We start from the raw sequence: 8,295 nt of genomic DNA on the forward strand, positions 1-8,295 counted from the left end.
TATATATATATATATATATATATATATATATATATATAGTTTGTGTAGTTACTGGAGTTTTTCTGGAAGATATTCTCCCAAGTATTTTATTCTATCTGTGGCTATTTTAAAGGTAGTTTCTCTTTCTATTTTGTTGGTAATATATAAAAATGCTAATGATTTACGTGGATTTATTTTGTAATCCTCCTACTTTGCTAAAATTGTTGATAGTTTTGACTGATTTTTTTGTTGAATCTCTAGGATTTTCCACATATACCATCAAACCATCCATAAACAGAGATAGTTTTCTTTAAATTTGTCTTTACATGCACCCAAGAACAAGAATTGTGTAGAGGTACCATTAATCACATGATTGCCACAGGAGAACCTGGAAGTTCTAAATCCTCTGCTCTTTTCTAAATTCTTTCCTTGTAAAATTTTGCTTTCTTTCCATTTCAACTATTGCTTCTGTGTGGTTGGCTTTAAATCTGTCTCCAGCTCTGACTTCTCACACTTCATTCTATATCTCCACTAAGCTGCTAGACATTTTCACTTAAATATTTTACTGCCTTACAGGCAGCTAAGTGGTGCAGTGGATATGATATCGGGTTATAGAGAGCCAGCCTCTATATGGTAGGGGTCCTGAGTGGCGTTTGGTGGCATCGAATTGTTAAGACAGGAAAAAGAAAATGAGAACAACAAGACTAGTGGTTAGCCCATGTTGCTCTAATGCTATGGGATTTGGACTTTATTTTATACTGGTTTCAAAAAAAGAACACAAAGAAAGAGTCATAGCTGTGAAGGGGTTACAAATCATACACAATCCATTAAAGTCTGAAAAGTAGAGAGATGGGTACAAGGGCAAGGGCCAAATTCCAACCACCAATTAGTAGGGGTTAATTCTGGGAGCAGAAATATATTTCGTAGAGATGTTTACTAATTGCATTCTGCCTTGATTTACAGATCTGGACCTGGTCAGATAAAGTCTGGCTTAAGTCTTATCTCTATCTTTGTCTGGGTCCAGCCTTGACTATATTTTTTAGAGTTCAGGCTTCTTAATTATCAAGGAGAGAAATTTTTAACTCAGTAGTTGCTGGTCTGCTAAGGACTCAAAGCTTTTCAATAAGTCTATAATGTTTTTCCAATAAGAAAAGGTATGGATCATAAGAGATGTCAAAAGAGGGATCTCAGATTTTTATCTATTCTCTTATTGGCTTCCCACATTGGGTCTAAAGTCATGAAGACCCAAGTTCAAACCTGGTCTGAGGCACTAACTATATATGACTCTTGGCAAGTTATTTAACTTCACCTGGTTCAGTTTCCAGGTAGAAATAAAAATGGAGGTAATAATAGCACCTATCTCTTAGGATTGTTGTGAGAATCAAACAAAATGTTTATAAAATACTTTGCCTTGTGCCTGCCATATTTTTGTTGTTCAATTGGGTCTGAATCTGGGATTTTCTTGGCAGAGATACTGGAATGGTCTGCCATTTCCTTCTCCAGCTCATTTTACTGATGAAAAACTATGCAAGCAAGGAGAATATGACCTTCTTAGCATCACTCAGTAAATGTCTCAGGCCAGATTTGAATTCAGTAAGACTCTAGACCCAATGCCACCTCTCTACCCTGCCTTCCACATAGTATGTACTTAATAAATGCTTATTTCCTTCTTCCTAATGTCACTTCCAGCCCAATATGCCTAAAATTATATATAACATCTTCCCATAGAAACTAGCTCTTTCCTAAGTTTTTTATTTCTTTTAATGATCCCATTATTTTCCCAGTTTGACAAAATCAGAAATTAGAAACATCTTTGACTCTTCTCACTCTTTCTCAATCCCTCCAAAAGCCCTTTACATATACTTGGACCCTCAGGACCATCATTATGAACTTAATGGGTCTTTTGTGTGCAGTCTTGGAAGTCTTATGGGGAAAACCATGGGAGTTAAATATTTATCTGGGTTCAGAAGGGTGAGTAGGAGACAGGAATGGACAATAGTCTGGGACCAAACAAGCCAGGGAAAGTGGTTTTAGCTGTTTGGGGAAATGGCAGTTGACAGGAGTGACAGTTGGGCCTTAACTGTCACACTGATCCACCTAGCCAGGGATAAACACAGAGTATAACAAATACACAAACTATGAGAACTTTAAGGTATGAAGAAAACAAACAGAGAAACAGTTTAATTGTAATTTGAGAGGATAAGAGAGGGGGTGAGGTGAAACTATGTCTAACTGACCAGGACCGGAGTCAAAAGGGTAAGTTCCTTAGCCATCTTGGCTTCTACCAGGTTGACAGCTTGGCTAAGGACCTGAGGAAGAGGGCTTGGGTTTGGGTTCTCACAACTGATCCAGAGATGTCTTCAGGATACCAGGAACCAACTCCTCCACAGCCAACGATTCAAAAGTAACCAGGTAGGAAAAGATGTCTGCAAACTGTCCACCAGAACACAGGCCTCTTCCCTACTCAGAGTTGACTTGCAGGATGATATCTTCAGCCTTACAACCTTCACCAATCTCCAACATCCCAGGTCACATAGGGACTGCTGATTACACTTCTGCTCCAAACCCCTCTCAAAACAGCAATGTCTGTTGCTTCCTCTCACCTCTCTACCCCCTGCATTCTATTCAGAATGTCCATGACTTCCAGCAAAGGCTTTCCCTAATATGCTTGCAAAAACCTGCTTTTATACTTTTAAAGCCTATACCTATTACAGAAGCAATCCAAAAAAAATGTGTATATAGAAACCAGCAAGGTGTAAATAACAGTTTCATTAAGGTACCATATAGTGAGCTCTGTAGGAAGTAACTACAAATGCAGATAAAATTAGGAAAGAAATGCCTAGACTCCTCCTAGTATCGGGGGTGCTCAGATGCCTATGCTTAAGAGACAACACCAATACCTGATAGCAGGCTGTAAAAGAGGCAAATGAGAGATTGATGGCTAATGGAAGTAGGAAATACAGCAGACTCCATCACTGAATGTGATACTGAAAATACTGACTGAAAATTCAAGTGAAAGTATTCTTTCAGAATTAGAATAATAACATCATTCATTAATGTTGATATAAATACTATCCCCATTTTACAGATGATAGAAGTGAAATTTAGAGAAACTAACTTAGTCATAGTCACACAGCTAATAAAAGACTCGAGTTTTTGTGCCTCTAACTGCAGTGCTTTTGAATAGAGATGACTTGTTGATTTATCTTTCCTTTTAATGAAATGTTCTTTTGATTTCTCAGAGTTAGTCTCCTGGCAAGCAGGGACTGGTATCAGCCTCCAGAGCTGACCAGTGGGAAGATTTTCCCAAGGTTTTGAAGATAACAAAAGAAAAACCAAAGATGGCACCCCCAACCCAAGAAAAAAATTGTGCCCCAAGCACCTGAGAAACTAGAGATATATGTCCTCCAAAACCACAGTGCAAGAAAGAATGTTTCAGGAATTTTGCTAAAGTTTTCAAACAGAGACTACCACAGTGACTCCTGAAGAACAGCCCTTTCTTTCTATTGTTGCTTATAAACTTATTTAGCTCTTTGATGAGTTTATAAATAATATTTAGATTGAATTTGCTGTACTTTGTGTGTTCAGTTTAAGAGTCAAGCCCAGCCCCAGAGAGCCCTGCCCTTAGTTTACTTTGCAATCCTGCACTCTGCCCTTTCACCCAACAATGAGAGGAGCCTTCTGGTAAATCACAAAAATTTGGTTTGGCTGACCTCGCTCAAAAGACAATCCTACCAGTAAAGAAGAGGCCAAAAGTCCAGAGAAAGAAACCAGAACTATTGCTTAAGTGGCCCTTCTACACAGTTTTTTTAATTATATTAAAAATAAAAGTATATGAAAACAAACCTTTTCTTATGCCTCATGTGAAAGTTGAGATGGTTCTACAGGCAGAGGTTTCTAAATAGCATTATTTGGTCCATTTCATGCCCTCTGTAATCTTAGAGTCTTTAGAACTAGAAGGAAATTTTAAGATAAGCATAATCCATGTCTCTAAGCCATTGAAAGTCCATAAGAAAGGTACTACCCTGACATATGTACTAGAGGTTGAAGGTTCTCATTTCTAGGTTTTTCTTTGCTACTATTATATTTTGTTTATATCCTTCAGCTATAATGAGAACAGAGAAGGGAAACACACAGAACCAAAGGTCAAGTAAAAAGAAGGCAAAGAATTACATCCAAAATGAGAACCAAGTCAAGATTTGAAGAGCTGTATATCCTTTTTACCTTTTGTTTTTCTGGCCCAATTTATTCCTTTATTGTTATTGTTTGTGTCCAACTCTTTGTGACCCAATTTAAGGTTTTCTTGGCAAAGATAATAGAGTGCTTTGCCACTGATCTTCACTCATCCAGCTCCCATCTACGGAATTCTATGGTTTATCCTTTTTTGGAAAGATTGTAGTGAAAGCAGCTTCAAAGTACTCTACAAATGTTAGCTGTATTTATAGGTGAAATAACTTAACAAATGACAGCAAACCAAATTCTCTCTTTTAAGCTCAGGATATCCCAAAGAACATTGGGAATATTTTTTTAAAAGTCCTTTCTCTACATTTCTTGTCTTTGTTCTTTAAGGAAGCCCCCAGAGAATCATTTTAACTAATATCATAGCTAGTGTATGAGAAGGGGGGGAGCTGCTCAAGACACCCCTGATCAATTGATTTCACCCCAGCTAAAATGATGGAGGTTAAAAAAGGTAATAAAGAGGTAACAGAAACATGGAGTTGTCGAGGTCTCAAACAAAGTTAAAGAAGGACCCATATAGTATATTATTTCTTACATACTGTCGGCCTTCCAATAACTTCATAAAAAGCAGGGCACAGGAGCACAACCAGAAGAACATTGTACACAGAGACTGATACACTGTGGCACGATCAAATATAATGGACTTTTCTACTAGCAGCAATGCAATGACCCAGGACAATTCTAAGGGACTTATGAGAAAGAACACTATCCACATCCAGAGAAAGAATTGTGGGAGCAGAAATGCAGAAGAAAAACGACTGCTTGATCACATGGTTCAATAGGGATATGATTAGAGATTTTTACTTTAAATGATCACTCTTTTGCAAATATTAATATGGAAATAGGTTTTGAAAAATGATACATGTATAACCCAGTGGAATTGCTTGTCAGCTCTGGGAAGGGAGAGGGAAGAAGAGAAGGGAGGGAGATCATGAATCATGTAACCATGGAAAATATTCTAAACAAAGAAATGAATGAATGAATGAATGGATATATAAATGAATGAATAAATAGATGAGTGAATGAATGGATAGATAAATAAATGAAAGCAGGGCATAAGGGGCAGCTAGGTAGTATAGTGGTTAGAGCGCCAGGCTCAGGATCAAGAAAACATGGACTCAAATCTGGCCTCAGCTTTCAGATTCTTCTTTCCTATGTGATACTGAGCAAGTCATTACTGCTTAGCTTTTACTGCTCTTCTGCCTTAGAACCAATGCATAGTATTGATTCTAAGATGGAAGGTACGGATTTTTTTTAAAGTAGAGCACACTTTTTAGAAGGAAAATTGAATATTTCTCTAAGGAGTAAGAGCCTCAGTAACCATGAACAAAACTAACAATGGAAGAACACAACTATTCATAGGAAATCCTTGTCTCTCTTCAGCTCCCATGAAGTCAATTACACACTCCACAGATAACTTTAAAGTATACATATCCCTTCTTCCACAGCATGACAAATAAGGAAATATGTTCTGTATGATAGCATATGTATAGCCAATATCAAATTGCATATCATCTCAAGGAAGAGGAGAGGAGGGAGAGAAGAATAAGATGTGAAATTCAAAATGTTAGAAAAATACTAAAAAGTTTACACATAATTAGGAAAGAATAAAACATTATTAAAGGCAGGGGGAAGCCTTTCCTTTGTGGCAATTTTGTTTGGTGGTTGACAATTATTCAGAGACAGCTGGTGGCACAGGAGACAGAGTGCTGGTCCTAGAGTTAGAAGACTTGATTTCAAATCCTGCTTTAGACTCTTCCTAACTAAGCTATCCTGGACAAGTCATTTAATTTCTGTTTGGCTCATTTTCTTCAACTGAGAAAAAGAAATAGCACCTATCCTGTAGTGGCATTGGGAGGATCAAGTGAAATATCTATAAAAGCACTAAACACAGTGCCTGGCACATTGAAGGTTCTGTGTACATGTTTATTTTCTCCATTGACCCCAATACTAAGAGTAAACACAGAAGGGCAACTATAGTCTTGGGAGTATGGGAGTAGTTCTATCTCCTCCCCAGAACCCAACTTAATTCTTCATTGAATAGTCAAATCTTAGAATCAGAAGGGACTTATATAGTATCCCTACTTCATACTGGGATTCTCTTGAAAACATGTAATGAGTGGTAATCCAAGCCCTGCTAGAACATTCTCAATAGTAAAAAATTCTCTCCCGTAGAAAACAGCCATTTGGAATGGCTCAAATTAATAGGAAGTTCTTCTTTATAATAAATTGCATTCTGTGTTCCTCAAATTTCCATCCAGCAGTCCTTCCATCTTTGATGTTAATAAAGATACCTTTAATTGAATAGCTACACATTATTCTTCCTCGTTTTTTGTCATTCTTTCTGATGATAAAATTATTTTTCAAAAAAAAAAATAAAAAGGAAGGGAAGAGAAATGGGAAGGGAAGGGCAGGGAAGGGAAGGGAAAGGAAGGGAAGGGAACTTTAAAGTTTCTCTTTTCCAACAACCTAGCAAGTCAGTTTACTAACTTCACATTAATATTTTCTATAAATGAAACCAGAAGACAAATTGAATTTATAAAGAAGGATGGCTCTCAGGTTCTCAAGGAAAACAAATATCCATAAAAAATATGACTACATGGAGTGTTTGGTCCTCTCTTTGTAGCACTGCTGATGAACATACACAAAGTGGCCACATTGAACATAGCAACACTTTATGTACCAAAATCAATTGCAGAAAATGAATTAATGGAAAACTCTACAAGAAAATTATTAAAATCCTTCAAACCAAGTCAATATGTGAGACAGATATTCAAGTGACATCAACTAGAAGATGAACACAAAGGAAAAACATGAATCAAAATTAAGAAAAAAGTTAAAAGCTTGAAGATTACTCAGAAACCTCATGCCTGTATGTTACGGAAATTTTCATCAGGAAGGTGGACAAAAGTGATGAATAAAATGGCATGCAGCAATGAAATCAACTATAGCTTAACAATCAAAGAACAACTTATTCACAAGATGGGAATTATTTCAGATTGACTCTTTGAATCAGTTGACTAGTTAGAACAAAAAGAAAAATTAAATCAAAAGAATGAAAATGAGAATAAGATATTTACACAGTTGTAACAGTAATTTAAATACTAATTAGCTTGACCCTGAAAATGGAAACTCTTTAAAAGTAAATATTGACTCTGACAACTTTTAAAAGAACTAACTTTAACAGAAAAATATTGCCACAGCAGAATGGATAAAAGAACCCAGAAACTTCTTTAGCCAGTAAAGTGGCTAACCTCTTTTCCAAGAAGAAAAACACAGTAATCAAGGGAAATATTGGCTTTGAATAAAATTTGTATATTACAGAGGAAGAGGAGAGAAGACTTATAAGCAGATTTATCACAAAGAAGAAAACAACAGAAGAAAATGAGGTTATAAGAAGCTTAGCTTGATTATCTACTAGGTATTATGAACTTGCATAGAATCAAAATTACAGGTAGCCCAAGAAGGATAACATATAGATAGATATACATTAAACCAGATCTGCCATTTCCTATAGTGATTCATTCTTGGCAACAGTGGTGATGAAACCACATTTAGAAACATCTGAGGACAAAATCTGCTATATATCAGAAAATAGAAATGGCCCCCAAGAAAATGAAATTAGGCAGAGAATTTGGAGCTGACAAAATGGAAATGAAAGAAATCCATGCTTTAAAGAGGGCACAATTTCAAAGGCACTCGGGAAGTGGTTTTTCAAGCCCCAAAAGAAAAAATAATTATACAAAAAAGGAAAACATCAGGTATAGTATTACTGCACAAAAAAAACTGAAAATAAACTAATAATTACCCAACACAATTCCTTTCTTGGATTTTTTAATCTTTATGAGAATATTCCTATATGTATTGAGGGAATCTAGATGAAAATATGAATAGGCAGACTTTCATAGTTGATAATCTATAGCAGATTATTTTATCTTTTGTCACAGGTAAGAAAAATGATTTGTGTATCATAGACTCACAGAAGCTAAGACTTCGAACTTCAGAAGACAATCTTAGTATTGATGCCAAATGATCATCCAGACTTTCTTGCTCCAATTTAATTTAATTCTGTAACCA

Source organism: Gracilinanus agilis, chromosome 1 (assembly GCF_016433145.1).
Source record: "Gracilinanus agilis isolate LMUSP501 chromosome 1, AgileGrace, whole genome shotgun sequence".
NCBI lineage: Eukaryota > Metazoa > Chordata > Mammalia > Didelphimorphia > Didelphidae > Gracilinanus > Gracilinanus agilis.